The sequence below is a fragment of the Vigna umbellata genome, chromosome 4 (genome assembly GCF_029865625.1).
Source record: "Vigna umbellata cultivar VRB3 chromosome 4, Vumbellata_1.0, whole genome shotgun sequence".
Classification (NCBI taxonomy): domain Eukaryota; kingdom Viridiplantae; phylum Streptophyta; class Magnoliopsida; order Fabales; family Fabaceae; genus Vigna; species Vigna umbellata.
In genome coordinates, this window is record NC_142168.1 from 38445991 (window position 1) to 38469156 (window position 23166).

A 23166-nucleotide genomic window follows, 5' to 3' on the forward strand; every position below is an offset into this window, starting at 1 on the left:
TGTGATCTAAATCAAAATAAAATTAATTGTGCAATTTTCTCTCCTACTTACTCTTTATTATTGTTTTAATTATTCGCTAAGAAAATTAAAATTAAGAGAAAATTATTAAAGGCATATATTTACAATAACAACTTAATTCACCCCTCAATTCACGCTAATAATTCCAATGCATCACTCTAACATATTTTATTTTAAATTAACGGTTTACATTAATTACATGCATTTGATTTTTTATTATCAAATTATTAATGATTTTATGCAAATTAAGTTCTTTTCTTTTCCATTAAGGAATAATTAATAATTATTAAATAATCGTGATGTACCTTGATCAATTGTAAAAATCTAGAAAATGACATTTTAAGAGTTGTAGGGAATTAAAAACAGTAAAGCTCGACTATTTTAATATTAAACGATTTTAATATAAATTGTTTTATATAATCGAGTTTCACTATTTTAATGTCTAATACATATTTGGTAATTTAATTTAAATTTATACCATTATCATATATTTGGTAATTTAATTTAAATTTATACCATTATCATTTCTTTCTAAATATTGAATATTTAATAATATCATGTATACCTTTTCAATGATTGTTTTTTTTATAAAAATTAACTAAATAAAATTGAAATAGTAAAAATAATATCAAACTGTCAAGGTTTAATGGACTATAGATCTGGACAGAAATAAATAATCCATAAATTATTCAAATTCACAAATTAATCACTAATATTAAATATAATAACTATGAATTATTTGACTTTTAAAATTTAATTATGATTAAAATAAATAAATAATAATTTTTATTGCAATGTATAATTCAAAATATATTTTTGAATTTGCAAAATAATTTAAATATTTATTAATTATTTCCATAAATGTGAAACAATCATATGGTGGAAGAAGAAAATTGTATTCTAAATTAGGTGAACACAAATGATTCATTCACAAGATAATTGTGTAAATGTATTAGTTTTAGTGCATCCAATCATTCTTAAACTAAATTTATACATATTTTTTGACCAAAAACTTTATTAAAGTCATGCAAAAATACCTTTTACAAAAAATATCAAGGTTATACTATAGTTAGTTTAAAAGTTTGTCTGTCTCATGAAAAATATTTTACATATTTTTTTGTTAAGAAGGATATTTTACATTCTTTTTATAAAGTACAGTGATAAAATAAATATACATTTATTTTAAAAGTAAATTAAAAACTAAAAATATATTTAAGTACAATTTTAATATTATTAATTAATTCTGTTTGATGTATAAAAAGAACTGTTAACGAGATGTACAGTTATTTTTTAAAGTTAATAATTTCTGTAAGACCCATGAAAAATATTTACATTAATAGTAACAATTTTATTAATAGTAGTACAGTAATAAATTTCTTTGTGAATGGAAAATATAATAAGTTTATAATATAAAATGTGGAAAGTTAAATAAGAAATTTTAGTAGCTTAATTGGTAGAAAATTTTGGTGATGGGTTCAAACTCTTTTCTACCTTTTCGTAAAAAAAAACGAAAAAGTAAAATAAAATTTAAAATATTGATAATGGAGAAAACATTCAGATTTGAAGGCATTATTTATGAATCCATTATGTAAGTGGTGATTAAGAAATTAATATAATAAAATAATATTAAAATAATAAATAATATTAAAAAATTGATGAATAATAAAATTTTTGGACTATAAATAGCCATGAAGGGGGAGGCTATTTTGCACAAAGAGAGGAAGAATCAAGTGAGAAACCTTGAGAAATAGAGAAGAAAGAGTTAGGAAGAAATTTTTAGTTGCAAGAAGAGTAGAGGCTCTGGAGGGTTTCGGGGAAAACGAATTCGGAGCAAGAGAAGTATGGAATAGAGGTAGGGGAGCTAATCTTTCTAAGCTTTTATATTATGATTTAGTATTGTTGTATTATTATTCATTTCTTGAAATTATGTGTCAATACTTTTAATGCTTACTGTATGTCAATCTATATTAAATTTCGGTGTTAATATTATATGATGTTGTTTTGGATCTGTAAATAAGAAATTTGTTAAAAACTAGTTGAGAAACACTTTGGCTAAGGAAAGACTTGGTACTTAAGTTGTCCATTGTGATGCACCTCTCTTTCCTAGAAGTCTACTCGACAAGTTTTTAACTTAAATCTTGTTGAACAGATTATGTACTGTTAACTTATTATGCAATATATCTCGTTGGAATGAAAATGTCTGATGGATTCATGTTGTTCTGGTAGATATGGAATTATGAATTATAATTGTGATGGTAGGATAGAGGAATCTTAAAAACCGGAGTTGGTACATCCCTGATCATAGAGCAGCCCTAGTCCAATCCAGTAAGTTGTGACTAGTCATATGTACTGGCGTTTATGGTGAGTTTGACTCGTCAAACATTTGATTCTTCTTCGGTGACCATTTATGGTGATATTTTAGTATTGTTAATTTATTCTGATATATTCATTTTGTATGATTTTTGTGATGATTGGATTTTATTATATTGGATTTGAATTTATGCATCTGAACATGATATGAGAATTATGGGGAGATTTCGTAATGGTATAATATGAGTTGAGGAATGTGAGCATGGTATGAGTCTCGTGGAGAGATTTTGTAATGCCATGGTATGTGTGTATATGTTGATGTTGAGGGTCATGAAGTTGGAGGTTATCCTGATACTCTAATAATCATCCAGTCTCAAGTAGAGAATGATGAATTATGTGGTGAGAGGGGCAGGAGGTCCTGGTCTATGTGTCGGTTTTGGACATAGTGAGGGGACTAACCTTGTGAATGGTATGGAGGGCAAGATGTCCTGGTCTATGTGCCGGTTTTGGACATAGTGAGGAGACTCAGAATAACATCACAAGTGCGGAACCTCCCGTTGATCGCTCATCAACATATCGTCGGGATAAGTGTCTATTGGGTATTGTGGAATGAGTGTCTATTGGGTACTGTGAAATGAATGTATATCGAGTGTATCAAAGTAATGGATGAGTATCTATGACGCAATTGTTGTATGATGGTATGAGTGTGTCTGACATAATTATTATATGAGGTTTGTTGAGTGCATCAAAGTAAATATGCATGTTTCATAAATGATTGGTTGCATGTTAGCTCACCCTACTTGTTTGTGTTTGTGTTTGGGTATGTGCGATGATCGTATAATTCGTTATACGGGAGCAGATGAAGGAATGTCGTCTGACTCACTGCCAATGAAGAGAAAGATAGAAGAATAAAGTAGAAGAACTCAAGTTATAGTTTTGTAGTTAAAATATGAATTTAAAACATGTATAGACATATATCAACTATAAATTTTTAAGTGTGAGACTACAGGATGTTACCGTAAATGTAATGTTTATATATATAAATTATGAATTATCAAGTGTGAGATTTTGGGATGTTACAATTTCAATGCACCGCTCTAACATATTTTATTTTAAATTAACGGTTTACATTAATTATATATTAAGTGCATTTGAATTTTTATTATCAAATTATTAATGTTTTTCTGCAAATTAAGTTCTTTTTTTTTTATTTTTCATTAATAAATAATTAATAATTATTAAATAATCATGATGTATCTTGATCAATTGTAAACATCTAGAAAATGACATTTTAGGAGTTGTTGTGAATTAAAAATAGTAAAATTCGACTAACACTAGTGCAATGAACGAAAATGGTATCGGTTAGTTTCGCTTATACGCACCGATTCTACAACCGAAGCATATACAGGCGAGGTAAAAAGGATAAGTTTAATGCCTCGGTTCTGAACCGGGTCAAAAAGGGATCGGTTTTCGCCTCGGTTCTCTTTTGAATCGAGTTAGTATCTTAGAAAATTCAATAAAAAAAATTTTAGGAAACTGCTGAACCATTTTCTATATTACTGGGTCTTTTCCTCAATCCTTTAATACAACAGCCATGTCTCCGGATATAATTCCAACTCAAGCATTTTCATGACATTCTTGTAGTTACAATTCCAAAACACAAACCAACTCCAAAAATCAGAAAATCAGAGTAAGGATACATCACAGATCAGATAAAACCAGCATAACAAATGGAAAAAATGGAAAGAAAATCCTCATTGACGCTGCCATCCTTGGCCCCCATTTCCCAGCATAATAGTTCAAGATAGCTCCTTCCTTCTCCCCAATTTCCCAGTACAAAGAAATCACCTTTTCAATTGCTAGAACCCAGCCGTCATCTTCATTGACGCTGCCATCCTCGGCCTTCGAAGTGGAGCCGGACAGTCCCGCAACAGCTTCATCCACGGGGGTTGAGGGCTCGGAAGGGGGCTGGACCGGGTGCTAGGCCAGCGGCTCCACCAATGGCACGGGCCGCACCAGGCAGTCCACGAACAACACTAGATCTGAGATCGCGTCCGCTGGTGGAGTGAGATTGCGTCCGGTTGGGTGGCGATTGGTGGTGGGGTTGGGGTTGCGGGGTAGGAGGCGTGATGGGTTGAGGTTGCGGGGTGGGATGCAGCCATGGCTTTCGGTAGCGAAAACGGAGCGGCGACGTTGAAGGAGAGGTGGCAACGACGAAGCAACGGAGTGGTGGCGACGGAGAGGAGGAGTGGTGGCTTTGAGATTTGAGCGAGAGAGAAGAGAAAAGAAGAGGAACTGTGAGAAGGAGATTTGAGCGAGAGAGAAGAAGAGGAAGAGTGAGAAGGGTACCGTGAAAGCAAAGAAACGGAGTGGTGGCCACGGAGCAACAGAGTGGTGGCGGCGGAGCGGCGGAGTGGTGGCTTTGAGATTTGAGCGAGAGAGAGGAGAGAAGAAGGTGAGAAGGAGATCTGAGCGAGAGAGAAGAAGAGGAAGAGTGAGAAGGGTAATATGTATGAGTATACTACCTCGAGTTAATATTTACCTGAGGTAACAGAGGCATACCAACTCAGTTTCAAGATACCCGGTGCCTAAAGTTTCAAAAAATAATTAAAATTTAAAAACATATATGGGTTATATGCCTCGGTTCTACTGATACCCGAGGTATATAAGTTGTCTAAAACTACAAAAATGCCACTGCACTTTTATACGCTTCGGTTTCAGTAAAATCGATGCATATATAGCGCGTTAAAAAGCTTCTTTTTTACTAGTGTAATTTAATATTAAACGATTTTAGTATAAATAGTTTCGTATAACCGATCTTCACTATTTTAATGTCTAATTGATATTTGTTAATTTAATTTAAAATTTATACAATCTTTCTAAATATTGAATATTTGATAATATTTAATAATATCATGTTTACTTTTTCAATGATTTTTTTTATAAAAATTAATTAAGTGAAATTAAAATAGTAAAAATAATATCAATGTCAAGGTTTAATGGACTATTGATCTGGACAGAAACAAATAATTAATAAATTATTCAAATTGACAAATTAATCACTAATATTAAATATAATAACTATGAGTTATTTGACTTTTAAAATTTAATTATGATTAAAATAAATGTATAATAATTTTTATTACAATGTATAATTCAAAATATATTTTTGAATTTGGAAATAATTTAAATATTTAATAATTATATCAATAAATGTAAAACAGTCATCTGGTCAAATCTACATGGTGCAAGAAGAAAATTGTAATCTAAATTAGGTCAACACAAATGATCCATTCACAAGATAATTGTGTAAATGTATTAGTTTTAGTGCATCCAATCATTCTTAAACTAAATTTATACATATTTTTGGAGCAAAAACTTTTTTAAAGTCATGCAAAAATACCTTTCACAAAAAATATATTAAGGTTATACTAGTTAGTGTAAAATTTGTCTGTCTCATGAAAAATATTTTACATATTATTTGTTAAGAAGAATATTTTACATTCTTTTTATAAAGTTCAGAGAAAATAAATATACATTTATTTTAAAAGTAAATGAAAGACTAAAAATATATTTAACTATAATTTTAATATTATTAATTAATTCTATTTGATGTATAAAAAGAACTCTTAACTCGTGAGATGTACAATTATTTTTTAAATAATATGCAAATGAATGGTATGTACTGTACAAATTTCAAGAGCCTTCCCTTATATTTTACATATTTAATAAACTTATATGCAGTGTGTCTTAATCTTAACTTTTCATTTCAAACAAATATTAATTAGTATAGCCTAACAAAAGTAAAAAATTTCAATTTTGGGGCACAAAAAGGAAAATAAAATTTATATAGAAAACGTCTAAACCAAAACATACTTATTTTTTAAGGAACTAATTAAAAAAAATTTAAACTTTAGAATTAATATCACTGTGATTACAAATAAATTATCTCAGTCTTAAATTGAGAAGTACCACTAAGAAAAAGAACAAATAAAATAATATTTTTGGGGAAAATTATAAAAAAGAAGAACTTTAGAAGTTCAGAATGCCTTTGTGCCATAAGAAATACTTCAGGCAGCACAATATCAATAATCATTTCAACTTAAAATTAAATTAACATGCTTTATCATTTAGAGTATTATTATTAAGTTCAAATACGATTTTAGTCACTTAACTTACACTTAACTTACACTTAACTTAGAATTAGTTTCTTTTTGAAACTTTATAGTTTCTTTTTGAAACTTTAGATCAATTTAGTCTCTTATTTTTAGAATTTTGGACCAATCAAATTTTGTTAAATTTATTTGATATTCTAAAATGTTTCTCAGTTAACATTGAAATGAAAATATGTCGAACAATGTAAAAACTCAAATGCTATTATGAAACACATTTGAAACACCAAATAAAACTTAACAAAATTTAGTCAAACGCATTTCTAAAGTTCATGGACTAAATTAGGTCAAAGTTTTGAAGAGAAAATATAAGGGACCCAAAATATATTTAATCCTTATTATTATTATAATTGAATAAGACATTTTAAGTTTTCGTTATAATATTGACGAAAACACGAGATATCCAAATGAGTTGTAAGAAGATATGGTATTCCTTTGACAAAGGAGATATTCCACCTCTCCATTTAGCACTTAAATCTTCGTTACAGATTCTAGAAGAAGTATGTATTTCACCCAAAGTGAAACTAACATCATCAAATACCTTGGACTTCAAAGAAGCTACAATCATGTCTAATCTAAATACACCATCATCATACAAACGAGAACATTCTTGTAAGGTCATAATTGCCTATTTATCCAAACTTTTGTCCTTCGAGAGCTTTGAAATAAATGGAAAGCACATTGGTTGCATTGTTCTTGGAAAGTGTAATTAAAATGCCCACAAGATCTTCAAGGTTGGTGGGTGGTGGATGTAACTTAGAAGAGGCTTCTTCAAGGCATGCAACACAGAAATCATATGTAATTATTTCTGGGTCTCTCTTTGAGGCTTCCTTACAATTTTTAGAGATAAGATCATAACCATTTGAGCTTTGAAACAAAAACAAAGACACAATGAAAATCATCGATACATTCAAAGCAAATCTCATTCTTGCCTTCTTTTCTTTTCTTTTTCTACAATTCACTGTTTGTCAGAAATGGGATAAAATTTGATCCATACATCACATAATATATATAATAGATATTGATAGAGAGAGAAATGATGTATTTATTTAAGAAATAAGTAAATGACTTAATTCTACGTGTCTATTTTATTTTAAATTAATGTTTTACATTAATTATATATTAAATGTATTTGATTTTTTATTAGCAAATTATTATTGTTTTTTCTGTAAATTAAGTTCTTTTTTTATTCATTAACAAATAATTAATAATTATTAATATGTCAAACAATTTAAAAAAAAAACTCAAATGTTATCATGAAACACATTTGAAACGCTAAATAAACTTAACCAAATTTAGTTAAAAGGACTAAATTCATGCATTTCTAAAGTTTGTAGACTAAATTAGGTCGAAGTTTTTAAGAAGGTACTATAAGGGACAAAAACTAATTTAATCTTTATTATTATTACTATTATTGATTAAGACATGATGGAAAAGCCTCAGGAGTGCCAATTACAATAGAGAAGCTGGGTATTTATAGTAACCCATGCTCCTTAAAAGCTAACCTATGAAAGGTAAAAATACAAAAGAAGCACTACTCGGGCAGGATTACATCAAGACATTCTAAGTTTTCGTTATAATTTCGAAGAAAACATGAGATATCCAAATGAGTTGGTCAAAGATTTGGTATTCCTTTGACAAAGGAGATATTCCACCTCTCCACTTAGAACTTAAATCTTCGTTACAGACTCTAGCAAAAGTACGTATTCCACTTAAATCCATACCAACATAATCAAATACCTTGGACTTCAAAGTACCTGCAATTATGTCTAAAAATAATACGCTTTGATCGTACAAACGAGAACATTCTTGTAAGGTCAAAAGTGCGAATTTATCCAAACTTTTGTCCTTCGAGAGCTTTGAAATAATAGAAAGCACATTGGTTGCATTGTTCTTGGAAATTGTAATTAAAATGCCCAGAAGATCTTCAAGGTTGGTGGGTGGTGGATGTAACTTAGAAGAGGCTTCTTCAAGGCATGCAACACAGAAATCATACATTATTCCTAGGTCTCTATTTGAAGCCTCCTTGCAATTTTTAGAGATAAGGTCAGAAGCATTTGAGCTTTGAAACAGGAATAAAGACACAATGAAAATCAGCGATCCGTTCAAAGCAAATCTCATTGTTGCCTTCTTTTCTTTTTCTACAATTCACTGTTTGTCAGAAATGGGATAAAATTTGATCCATACATCACATAATATATATAATAGATATTGATAGAGAGAGAAAGGATGTATTTATTTAAGAAATAAGTAAATGAATTAATTCTACGTTTCTATTTTATTTTAAATTAATGTTTTACATCAATTATATATTAAATGTATTTGATTTTTTATTAGCAAATTATTATTGTTTTTTCTGCAAATTAAGTTCTTTTTTTATTCATTAACAAATAATTAATAATTATTAATTAATCATGATGTATCTAGGTCAATTGTAAAAACCTAGAAAATGACATTTTAAGAGTGGTAGTGATTTAAAAATAGTAAGGCTCGACTATTTTAATATTAAACGATTTTAATATAAATAGTTTTTGTTATAAACGAATTCCATTATTTTAATATCTAATTGATATTTGGTAATTTGATTTAAAACTTATATAATTATCATTTCTTTCTAAATATTGAATATTTGATATATAAAAACTTATATAATTATCATTTCTTTCTAAATATTGAATATTGATATTTGATAATATCATGTTTACCTTTTTAATGATTTTCTTATAAAAACTAACTAAATGAAATGAAATAGTAAAAACTGAGTATGAGCACAAATACCAATATACATTATGTAACATCTAGATTTTTAGGATGTACTGATTACGAATGAAATTTAAAGTTTTTAAAATTTAAATACTATCGCGGAAATCCACTTATATAATACTGAAATTAGTAAAATAAAAACTAAATAAAATAAATTCAGTTACATTGTCTCTAACTCTTATAGTACAAAAACTTTAAATAACACAAGTCTTTTTCCCACTCTCGCATCTCTATCATGCATCAAAAGCATTTGTAACGTCTGCTCCCGTATAACCAAAAGTTATATGATCATCGCAAGACACATACAACCAACCACAACCACAAACAAATATAGGTAAGCTACCATAGCACAATTGTAAGACCCGTATAAAATAAAAATAACTTTTATTTTTATTTTTATTTTTTATATATAATAAATATTTATTTAGGGTATGAGTGTCGTCAAAATGGGTTGAAACCCGTGAGCCAACCCGGCTCACCACGGGTTTGAGCTGGGTTGGATTGGAAAAAAATGCAAAAATTTTGATGCGAGCCAATTTTGACCCGGCTCACACGAGTTGAACCGGTGGTGGGTCGGGTTGGCTCACCAACCCACCTATTTTTTTTAATTAAATTAAATTAATTGTTCCAATCCTATTTTTTTATTGAAATCAAATTAATTAAATTAATTATTCAAAATGCACAACCTTTACTTAGCAATAGAGCCTTTCGCTTCGCTGTCTTTCCAAAAAGTTTCCTTCTGCAAATAAAACCCTAAGATTATAGATTGAATAATATTATAGATGGAGATTTTTTTAAGAAGAAGATGCTTTAAGAAAACATAATAGTGTGTATTTATCCATTCAGGACTCCAATTTAATAGATGGATAATATTATAGATTGGATAATTCAGGAATATATCATTTGTTTTATCTTTTTTTGAGACCTATTTACAAGCATGACAATTTTATCTTGTGCTATATATTTTTGTTAACGTCTATATATAGTTTCTTGTATGTCTCATTAAATTAAATTGGCAAAATTTTATGCTTGATAGCTTAGAATATATATAACAATATATTTCTTTTGTTTCATTTTCTTTTATATCAATTGGTCCAATAATTTGTTTCAATTTGATCGATCAAAGTAACATGTTATAAGAATATGAGAATAATAGAGTGAAAAAAAAGTTAATTAAGTGAGTCAATGAGTCAACCCGTTTAACCCACCAACCCGTGGTGGATCGGGTCGAGTTCAAATTTTGTTTCCTCGCTAATAAATAAGCCGGGTTGGATTGGCTCACTAAGTGATCAACTCGTGGTGGGTTGAGTCGGGTCGGGCCGGATTATCCGTTTTGACAACTTTATAATATTGGATGATAAAAGTATTTAGGAGTTGTATGAAAATAAATTAATAAATTATTTTTATTCTAATTTGTGATATGGGTTAAAGTATTATATACACAATAATATTAGCATTAAATTGTCAGCAAATTATGATTGGATTAGTAATGGATATGGTGGTCCAAATTATTTGTGTATTAAACACTCTAGGTTGGAATAATCTCTGTGCACCTGTACAAGGCTTATGCTTAATTTCTTTCTCTTTTCCTTGGTGCCACATGTCGCAAGCCCATTACTGATATAGACACTGGCAGAGGCAACGTGGGGCAAAAAGGGAAGGAACTTTTTTCTATTGTATTTCTTCTTGTGGGTTCCGAGGAAGATTTCACTGGCCATTAGTAATTTTTAGAAGGTTAAATATGTTTTTAGTATCTATATTATCAAGTGATTTTAGTTTTAGTCTCTCTTTTCAAAGTAAGGTACGTTTTAGTTCTTCTTTTTAAGAAAATTTTGATTTTAGTCCTACAAAACTAACACTCTTAAAAATCACCTGATGTGACTAATGGTAGACTACTAACAGTACACTGACACGATTTTCTTTTTGCACTAAGTTAGTGCTTCTCACCTTTTCTTCCTCTCTCTCCCTCGTCTCTTCCTTCCATCTTCCACCCAACCTCCCCACCCTATGCAAAAAGGTCATTGGCATTGTCCTCGTTGTTTTCGTTGTTGTTGTAGTCAGAGTTGTCGTTCTCGTAAATCTTGACCAAGCGCTTCTCGGCGTCCTTGAGGGGTGCGAGAATGAGAAATGGGATGTGCGGATCAGAACACATTAGGGGTCTCCCATCTTCGTTCCATTTGCACAACGAGACTAAAGTCTCTTCTCCAGAGCAGGGAAAAATTGTCTCCACTACACGTCGTGCCAGAGCCTCCATCGAGACTAGAGTCTCTTCTCAAGACTGCCGCCACCCACGAAGCTAATTGCTGTTGCCTCTGCCAAACCAGCCTGAAGCAACGCTGGAGGGATGTTAAAGGATTTGGTGAGATGGGTGTCCATGGCCCTCCCTTGTTGGACTGAGAATGTCTGGAGTTGTGCTAAGATTGTGTTAAAAACGATGGTGCACGAGAAAATGAGAATAACCGATAACAATATCTTCACTTGCTCAACTTTCCCAACACTGCATAATCTCCATGCACTTTCCTTTGTGTATGTCCCCTCTTGGACTCTGATACAAGCCTTGTCCAAGAACCCGATCAAACGTAGTGAAAATAGTGGAAGGGTTTAAGATGGGTACTTGAGCAATAGGGGTTAAAATGCCTTTTGGGGGCTTGTTCCTGTAATAGAGAGTGCCACATGTGAGGCTTATGAGTCTCATTGTCATTCACTACAGAAACTTTTAATATTACCGACGAATTTTTACCGACGGACACATTTTCGTCGGTAAATTTTCATTACCGACGGCATTACCGATGGATTTTGAATTTTATTTATCGATGACCAAAAGCCTTCGGTAAATCCGTCGGTAACTGACATACACATTACCGATGGCCAAAAACCTTTGGTAAATCCGTCGGTAATGTTAATGTCACTTACCGGCGATTTTACCGAAGGGTTTTGGCCGTCAGTAAAAAAAGCGGGAATTTTCCCACCCATTATTTCACTTACCGACATTGCCGACGGATTTACCGAAGGTCCATGTCCGTCGGTAAAAAAAGCGGGAATTCTCCTGCCCAAATTCTTCCTCTAGTGTTAATATATGTGGCAAAGACGCTCATTACTCCTCATTTTCTTTACCAACTCAGTTTCACACCACCACTACTCATTTCTGGTTGCTCTCCACCGTCTTGTGGCTTCAACTCTCTACCATTGTTGGTTGCTTTCCACCATCGCAGGATAATCTCTACCATCACGGGATGCTCTTAACTTTTTTGACGAGCTTCACTTTTTCAGCAAGCTCAAGTTTTTTGGTGGGCTGTTATAGAGTTCATTTGTGCGATTAGGAACATCACCGGTGCTAAACTTTTCCGGCGAGCTCAACTCTGCATGATAAAATGACACAACATCACCGGTCCTAAATTTTTCCGGCGAGCTCAACTCTCTATGATAAAATGACACAACATCACCGGTCCTAAACTTTTCCAGCAAGCTCAACTCTCCATGATTCCCTATGGTTATTCGCGTGATGCTGTTTTGGTGGTAGAGTTCGTGGAAATGAAAAAAAAAATTGACACAGTGACGAAGGAAGAGGAAGAAGATGAACCAGGTCGCTACATTTGCCGAAGGCCTAGGTCATTCGGTAATTACCGAAGACTTTACCGACGGCCAAAAGCCTTCGGTCATTACCGGCGGACAAAAGATTCGTCGGTAAAATTTACCGACAATATTTTTACCGACGGTATGTTGGCCGTTGGTAAGCCGTCGATAAATGTTAATTACCGACAGATTTTATAATTACCGACGAATTATGACCGTCAGTAATCTCAATCATTCTTGTAGTGATTACACATCGGATTGTCTAGTGGCAATTTGGTTGACTTGACATGTTCCAAGCCATAGATGATTATCAATTGTATCATGAATGCCAGTATTGTGGTCTTTCTATGTTTTTCCTATCAATTCATGTTGTCATAAAAAATTTACATCCTTTTATTTTTGGTGCAGGGTTATAGTCCTAAATAGACCATGGGCTTTTGTTCAATGGCTGGAGAAAGCAGATATTCAAGAAGAGTAAGTGTCATAATTATGGTTTTATACAATTGTTTTGCTCTCTAATAATGAAATCTAATTAGCAGTGCATTTTATGATTGGTGCAGATATATTCTGATGGCAGAGCCTGACCACATATTTGTAAATCCTTTGCCTAATTTGGCTTACGGATCCCAGCCTGCCGCTTTTCCATTTTTCTATATAAAACCAAATGAAAATGAAAAAGTACTTAGGAAATTCTATCCTGAGGAAAAGGGTCTTGTCACTAATATTGATCCAATTGGCAATTCTCCTGGTAATCATTAAGAAGGTAAAGTCTGAACTAATAGTTTACATATTGTTATGGTTGTTGTTATTAGTTGCTATTCTGTTATCCTTATAGCTGTTATAGTTACTATTATAACTAATATCAGATTTTCTTGATTTTCCCATAAGCAACATATTCTTTCATTTAAGGCATTGAAGTAAGTGGAGAATGCAAAATACGCTGCATTGAAGTAAGTGTAGAGTTTCTTTAACTGCTTGGGGTTGTCTTGATCGAACTGGTCTCCTCCGTAGGCAACCATGTTGGGCTTCTCCATTCAGTTCACACCACAAACATTTTTGTTTTCTGCGGGACCCATTCCTCCTATTTTATCCTATCAAACCTTTAAACAACATCTAAGCTGGTGAATGCAGCCACCACCGTGGCGTCGGATTTGATTTTTTCCGATTCTCAAACGTTAGAGATTTGGAAATCTGCTATTGAACACTGCTATCCTAAAGGTGATTTGATTGGGACTCCGCCTTAGGCTTGGGGTTTCATTGTTGGAGGTTAGGAAATGAGTGAGTGTGATTTTAATTTTATCTTAGTTAAATGGAAAAACCGATTCGAGTTAGTGTCGGTATTCTGTCTTTTCAGGTAAGTGAACTTGTAGTTTTGGTAATTAGAGGTGAATTTGGAATTCGGTGGGAGGTGATACCGGTGGCGAGGTTGGGTGGAAGATGGAAGGAAGAGACAAGGGAGAAAAGATGAGAAACACTGACTCAACGCAAGAAAAAAAATCGTGTTAGGCTACCGTTAGTCACATCAGTTAGTTTTTAACTGTGTTAATTTTGAAGGACTAAAATCAAAGTTTATTTGAGGAGGAGGACTAAAATGTACCTTACTTTGAAAGAGGGACTAAAACCAAAATCGTTTGATAATATAGGAACTAAAAACATATTTAAACCTTGAATGACTTTTTCTTATTCTAGGAAACAGAGGCGAGGTTAGGTTAGTTTATTATTTTTGGGAGGTTATTAGGAAGATTTAGGCCATATATATATAGTGTTCTAAAAAAATCTGGTGGGAGAGAAGAAAACTTCACGGACTTACACACACAGCAACCGCCAACCCTAATTCAGTATTTTCTTTGCTAACCCTGAAAGCCAAGACGCTTGGGAGAGATCGTAGTTGCTGCCAATTCTTCCAAGCACGCATGGGACCCGTGAAACCAGGTAAGGGGAGTGGCTATGAATTATCTTATATGTATAGGTTGTTGGAATGTGATGATCTTAGAAGTGTCCTTACTGTTTTAGAATGTTCGTGCGTTATGCGTAAGTATTGTGTTACATATGTCTAGGTTGTGAAGGAGAGAAGTCCCACATCTAGTAAAACATTGTAAGGGACTTCCTCCTTTGGTTATAAAAGAGAGGTTAAGGTTCCCCTTTCCTCATCCCATTCTCTCATGTTCTCTCCTTTCTTGAATTCTCATAATTTTGAGAAGTTCTTTAGTGAAAGAGAGAGGTGTTGTAAATTTCTTCTAGTAGTATAAAATTTCTATTTTGTCTATCATCGGTATTTTTTCTCTTCTTTATTTTAGTTGTGTGTGCTTGTGCTGTATGACTGATACCCAACAGTGGTATCAGAGCTATTGGTTTGTATTCCGCTGCTATTGTAATTAGAATAGTGTTGGTAAAATTCTAAGTATGCTCTGTGGTTGCGGTTTAATCCGATCTTCCGCATCAGAAAAGAGTTATTACTGGAAACGTCTGGTAGTGTGAAAGTGCTGTCTGGGAAAGTTTTGGCTAAGGAAAGACTTGGTACTTAAGAGTGTCCGTTGTGACCCACCTCTCTTTCCTGGGAACTTCTTAGGCTTTATTTTACGGTCTACCTGTGTAGTTCCAGTAGACAATACTATTCATAGTGAGAAGTGCATAAGCCGGTTCTGAAAAAAAAAATGACGACAAAATATGAGATAGAGAAGTTTAACGGGAACAATTTCTCATTATGGAAATTAAAGATGAAGGCAATTCTGAGAAAAGACAATTGCATAGATGCAATTGAAGAAAAACCCGCAGAAATGACGGATCAGAAGTGGAAAGAAATTGACAACAACGCTATCGCAAATTTGCACCTGGCAATGGCAGACTCAGTATTATCTAGCGTGGCGGAGAAAAATACAGCAAAGGAGATTTGGGATGTCCTCATAAAATTATATGAGGTCAAATCTCTTCACACAAGGATATTTTTGAAAAGAAAACTTTACACACTTAGAATGAGTGAGTCTACTTCGGTGACAGATCATATCAACCACCTCAACACCTTGTTCGCCCAACTATCAGCCGCAGATTTCAACATAGTTGAAAATGAGCGTGCAGAACTTCTACTTCAAAGCTTACCAGACTCGTATGACCAACTCATCATCAACGTTACAAACAATAATATTGAAGGGCGCCTATACTTTGAGGATGTTGCCGGAACTATTCTTGAAGAAGAATCAAGGCGGAAAAACAAAGTAGATAGAGCGGAAACCTCTAAACAAGCAGAAGCATTGATGATGACAAGAGGAAGGTCAATGGAACGTGGCTCCAGTGGGAGTAAAAGTAATGACAGGTCAAGCTCACAAAGTAAGAAGAGTTTCAAATACAAATGCTACTATTGTGGCAAGAAAGGGCACACAAAGAAAGAGTGTTGAAAGAGGAAAAATGAAGCTTCAACCTCACAAGGTTGTGTTGCAAATGCCGAAGAAGATGGAGAAATCCTGGTGAGCGAAGCAGCAATCAGTTCTAATGGTGAAAAGAAATTTCATGATAGATGGATAATGGATTCAGGAGCAACGTGGCACATGACTCCACATCGAGACTGGTTTCACACTTATGAGCCTATCTCAGGTGGATCTGTTTTCATGGGAAATGACCATGCATTGGAGATTGCTGGAATTGGTACAATCAAAATAAAGATGTATGATGGTACTGTTCGCACAATTCAAGGAGTAAGACATGTGAAAGACTTGAAGAAGAATCTATTGTCTATAGGACAACTAGATGACCTCGGATGTAAGATCCATATTGAAGAAAGGATCTTGAAAGCAGTGAGGGGAAACTTGGTGGTCATGAAAGCTGAGAAGATCACAGCAAACTTATATGTGCTTATGGGAGATACTGTGCAAGAAGCTAATGCAACTGTTGCATTGACAAGCGAAGAAGAAGCAGTACTAATGTGGCATCGTAGACTTGGGCATATGTCAGAACGAGGACTGCAAATTCTTGCGGAATGTAATCTCATACCCGGGCTCAAGAAGGTTGATTCACCTTTCTGCGAGAATTGTGTAACAAGCAAGCAACATAGGTTGAAGTTTGCTAGAACGACCACCAAAAGTAAACATATACTGGACTTGATCCATTCTGATGTGTGGGAATCACCAGAACTATCCCTCGGAGGAGCAAAATACTTTGTATCATTTATTGATGATTACTCTAGGAGATTATGGGTGTATCCTATCAAGAAGAAGTCCGATGTGTTTGCTCAGTTCAAGGAGTTCAAAGCACAAGTAGAACTTGAAACTGGAAAAAGAATTAAGTGCTTGAGAATAGATAACGGAGGAGAATATGTAGATGGAGATTTTCAAGAATTCTGCAAGAAAGAAGGTATTGTCAGACAATTTTCAGTACCACACACACCGCAACAAAATGGTGTAGCAGAGCGGATGAACAGAACTCTTCTAGAAAGAACACGAGCTAGGTTACAAACTGCGGGTGTAGCTAAATCCTTTTGGGCAGAAGCAATTAAAACTGCTTGTTACTTGATAAACAGGTCACCATCAACTGCAATTGAGCTGAAAACTCCAATGGAGATGTGGAATGGCAAAGCAGCTAATTATTCATCCTTACGTATATTTGGTTGTCCTGTGTACGTGATGTACAACTCCCAAGAAAGAACAAAGTTGGATCCAAAATCCAGGAAATGTATATTCTTGGGTTATGCTGACAATGTAAAGGGGTATCGCTTGTGGGATCCTAGTGCCCACAAAGTTATTGTTAGCAGAGATGTAGTTTTTGCAGAAAATGAACTGCAAAGTAAGCAGACAAATGACAACGAGAAGAAGGACAAGGTTATAGTATAGATAAAGAAGAAGCCTTCAGAAAATTCTTCCGATTCAGAAGAGGAGCAACAAGAACATGAGCCAATTGAGGTTGGTGATGGAGAACTCCGACGTACAACAAGAGAAAGAGTCAAACCATCTTGGCATTCACAATATGTGATGACAAGTCATGATGCGTATTGTCTCCTAAGTGAAGAAGGAGAACCTTCAATTTTTCAAGAGGCCGTGACTAGTTCAGATGCTTCTCTATGGATGGCTGCAATGCAAGAAGAAATTGAAGCTCTTTATAGAAACAAGACATGGAATCTTGTGGAACTTCCAAAAGGTCGAAAAGCCATTGGTTGCAAATGGGTTTATAAGATCAAGAAAGATGGCAATGATCAAGTGGAAAGATATCGTGCTAGATTGGTAGTTAAAGGATATGCTCAGAAAGAAGGCATTGATTTTAACGAGATTTTCTCTCCAGTCGTTAGACTTACAACAATCAGAATTGTCCTCGCAATGTGTGCTGCATTTGATTTACATCTAGAGCAATTGGATGTAAAGACTACTTTTCTTCATGGAGAACTTGAAGAAGAAATATATATGCTCCAACCAGAAGGTTTTGAAGAAAAAGGCAAAGAAAACTTGGTTTGCAGGTTGAACAAATCTCTATACGGTCTAAAGCAGGCGCCAAGGTGTTGGTATAAGAGATTTGATTCCTTCATCATTAGTCTCGGATACAACAGACTAAGTTCAACCATTGTACTTATTACAATAGGTTTACAGAAAATGATTTTATCATTTTATTGTTGTATGTGGATGACATGTTGGTGGTAGGCCCCAACAAAGCTCTAATCCAAGAACTGAAGGCACAATTGGCTAGGGAGTTTGATATGAAGGACTTGGGACCGGCAAACAAGATTTTAGGGATGCAAATTCACCGAGACAGAAAAGATAGGAAGATTTGGCTTTCACAGAAGAACTATTTATTGAAGATCTTGCGACACTTCAACATGCAAGATTGCAAGCCAATTTCTACCCCACTTCCTATCAACTGTAAGTTATCCTCAAGTATGAGACCTAGCAGTGAAGCAGAGAGGATGGAAGTGTCTCGTGTACCATATGCATCAGCAGTAGGAAGCCTCATGTATGCCATGATTTGTACAAGACCGGACATTGCTCAAGCAGTGGGAGTGGTTAGTAGATTCATGGGAAATTTTGGTGGAGAGCACTGGAATACTGTTAAGAGGATCCTTAGATACATCAAAGGAACCTCAAATGTTGCATTATGTTATAAAGGATCAGAATCAATTGTCAGAGGCTATGTTGATTCAGATTTTGCAGGTGATCTGGATAAAAGGAAATCCACTACTGGTTATGTGTTTACAATTGCCGGAGGGGCTATAAGTTGGTTATCCAAGTTACAAGATGTTGTAGCTCTGTCTACTACAGAAGCTGAATACATGGCAGCAACCCAGGCATGTAAGGAAGCTATTTGGATTAAAAGGATAATGGAGGAATTTGGGCACAAGCAACAACAAATTGTTGTGTATTGTGATAGTCAAAGTGCATTGCACATTGCAAAGAATCCAGCCTTTCATTCCAGGACAAAGCACATAGGAATAAGATATCACTTTGTGAGGGAAGTAGTGGAAGAAGGAAGTGTTGATATGCAAAAGATTCACACAAATGAAAACCTAGCAGATGTCATGACAAAGCCGGTCAATACTGACAAGTTTAGGAAGACTCGATCCTGTTACGGTCTATTGGAAACATAAGCAACATGGATGACAAATGTGGTGTGAAGATTTGATTAGTTTAATCAAAATCTTCAAGTGGGAGATTGTGAAGGAGAGAAGTCCCACATCTAGTAAAACATTGTAAGGGACTTCCTCCTTTGGTTATAAAAGAGAGGTTAAGGTTCCCCTTTCCTCATCCCATTCTCTCATGTTCTCTCCTTTCTTGAATTCTCATAATTTTGAGAAGTTCTTTAGTGAAAGAGAGAGGTGTTGTAAATTTCTTCCAGTAGTATAAAATTTCTATTTTGTCTATCATCGATATTTTTTCTCTTCTTTATTTTAGTTGTGTGCTTGTGCTGTATGACTGATACCCAACATAGGTTACATTATATATTAGGTGCAAATGGAGAGAGGGAGTTGTATGGTTGATTGGTTTTGTTGGTTGAATCATGGGAGTCTCGGGTTGAGTGCACGAGGGTAGGATGCTTTGTGCGAATGGTGGTTTTGGGTTTGGAATGGAGTGAGAGGTAGAAAGGAGGAGAAGTGGATGTGAACGAAAATAGAAAGGAGAGATGGGTATGATGCTGTTAGGGTTTGGGGTAATCAAGGACATATCCCACGTTTCCTACGTCGTGAGGAGCGAGGTGTGAGAGTTGTGTCCCAGTAGAAGTCTCCTGAGTGTTGTAGTGCAGTAGAGGTAGAGTCTCGGTTTGCATAAGGAGGTAAATAAGATTATATTGAATAGTGGTAGCTTATGTTTAAAATAGAGAGAGAAGTGTGTAGGCGTAGGTTTTCGTGGTTTTGTAGTGTTGGAGGAGCAGTGAGAGGTGTTGGGATAGCTAAACAGAAGCAAGAAAAAGAAGATTAGTGGAAGATATTGTAAGTGAAGATTGTGCAAAGAAGTTTTAGTCCAGAGGATGTTGGGAAAAAAAGTGACCCACACAAATAATAATACTCTTCAATTTATTGGAGTTACTTTTCATTGAATCTTGACAACCTTTAAATAGGTGTAAATAGGACTTTGGGCCAAATACAAATAATAGAAACTAACAATAGAATATCAACTAACTTAATAAAATCTACCTAATCTATCTCTATCTTATATCAATAAAATAAAATAATACTCCCCTAAATAAAAGGAAAATCAAAACTACCTATATCTATTTTATCTCTATCAAAATCAAATCAAATATTACTAAAACCCAAAAAACTAATAAAATAATATTTTAATGAATCCCTAAAATTTAAGTTTATCCCAACAAACTCTCCCATAAACTTAAATTCTTCCTTACTTTAGTAGGATTCCATGTCCATCATCCCACACAAGGCTTGCATCTTCTCTCCAAGATTTTCAGCTCTAGTTCATACAACCGATTCTTCTTTGCTTTTACCTGGGTTGTTAGACAACCATGCTTATACTTTAAATACAATATCCGGTCCTTCATAAAAACTGAATTATCTTTTTCAATTATCTGACCCATGCTTAAAATATTGCTCTTCAGCTCCGGAACATAATAAACATCCCTAATCTCTCCAACTCGTCCATTCTTCTGCATATGTCAGATTGTTCCACGCCCTTTCACAGCCACCTTGGAGTCATCTCCGAAAGACATAAATTTGGTCTCCACGTTGGTGAGTTTATAAAAAAAGTCATTGTTTCCACACATATGATTGCTTGCCCCAGTATTTAGATACCATATCGAGTTGGTAGAAATCTCATTAGCCTTCATATGTTCTTCATCTTCTTCCTCCTTATTTTTATCTGGTTCATGAACCTTATATGCCTTCTTTTCCTTTTCAAGAGCCGCCTTCTTCAGCTTCTCAAGCTCAACCCTCTCTTCATCTAGAAGCCTCCCTATCCGCTGAATCTCTTCATCCTTTTGTTTGAGTTCTTTTACCAGGTTTTCCTTCTTCACAATTGTTGCATCCATTACCGAGATCACTTCATCCACTATTGAGACCGAATTTTCCATGTCCACTGTATCCGAGCTCTTTGCCAGCAACTGTTCTTTTGCATCTTCTTCTGTATCTTCAGTAACAAGATTCGTCTCCCCCTTTGTCTCGGTCTTGCAATACTTTGCAATATGACTAAACTTGTCACAATCGTAGCACTTTGTTGACCTACACTCGTTTGCATAGTGGCCATACTTGTCGCACTTAAAACACTCAACTCCTGACCGATCTCCTCGGCCTTTTCCTTGTCCTCGGTCATGCCAATTCTGTTGACCGGTTTGCTCTTCATCATCATTCTCAAAATTACCTCGGCCACGTCTACCTCGTCCTCGTCCTCCTTGCCCTCTGCCGCCAGGACCTCAGCTTTGAGTAATCCGAGATTTATTCGAGTCAAACTGTACATGTAGTGCTTGCTCGTTGGGTTCCCTCCTTTTCTTTTTCTTCCTTAATTCGTGGGCTTTTAATGATCCAGCTAACTCCTCCACAATGAGAGTTGACAAATCCTTTGTCTCTCCTCTCTCTCTATTCTTCTCTCTCTGTACTCAGAGCATAAAGTTATGATATCATTATTGGGTAGAAAAACGTGACCCACACAAATAATAATACTCTTCAATTACTGGGGTTATTTTTCATTGAATCTTGACAATCTTTAAATAGGTGCAAATAAGGTTTTGGGCCAAATACAAATAATAAAAACTAACAATAGAATATCAACTAACTTAAAATAAAATCTATCTAATCTATCTCTATCTTATATCAATAAAATAAAATAAAATAATACTTCCGTAAATAAAAGAAAAATCAAAACTACCTATATTTATTTTATCTCTATCAAAATCAAATCAAATATTACTAAAACTCAAACATAATAAAATAATATTTTATTGAATTCCTAAAATTTAAGTTTATCCCGACAGAGGAGTTATAGTATTTTCTTGGTCTGGGTTCTTAGAAAGGTAGGGGTTTTTTTACTCTCTTGTAGGTCCCATCGTTGATAGATTGAGAAGTGAACTTCTCTTTGGGTTGGAGGATGTGCGTCCGCGAAGGGTGATAAGTCAGGGTCTTTCTTGTTTTGTTGGGTTTGTTTCAATGGTAGTATTAAGTGAGTTTGAGTAGAGAAAAAGAAGAGTCTCGTTCTATAGAGAAAAAAGTTAACTACGTTGTCGTATTGGTTGAGCCAAGGGTGGTGAGAGAGAAAGAAGAAGTAGGGAAGGAATGTTTGAGTGTTGGAAGTAGGGAAGGAATGTTTGAGTGTTGGTTTCAGGTGAGGGAAAAATGAAAATAAAGAATAATAGGATGAATGAAGGTGTGGCAGGGTAAAAGTGCATGAGAAAGAGAGTAGAAATAAAATAAAGAGAAGAAGGTGAATGTGTTACAGTAATGAGAAAGAATAAGAATGGGAAGGAGAGGTAGTGGGAGGCTGTAAGTTGAAAGATGCATAGGAGTTTTTGAGGTGTTTTGAGAGAGAAATGGGTCTCGGTTAGGAAACTCATGGCCAGGGAAAAGTTGAAGGGTTTCGTGATTATGAAAGTGGAGAAGAATGGAGAGAAGATATGCATGAGGGTGTTTAGGTTGAAGAAGTGGGAGTTTAGATGTGCTGTTATGTGAGGTTTGGGTGTCAGGTTTAGGAGGAATGAATGTGTATGCATATGTTACGTAACTGTGAGTGCGGAGAGAAAGAAGGAAATTTTAGTATGGGAAAATAAGGTGGGACCGTGAGTTTGAGGTGTGTGAGAGAAGAGTTGTGTTGGAAAGTCAAAAGGAGAAAAGAGAAGACTGTGGTGTGAAGGGGTGGTGTATTGCAACGCAAGTTTTGGGTGGAGAGAGTGCATAGAAAACAAAATAAAGGTGGCGTGA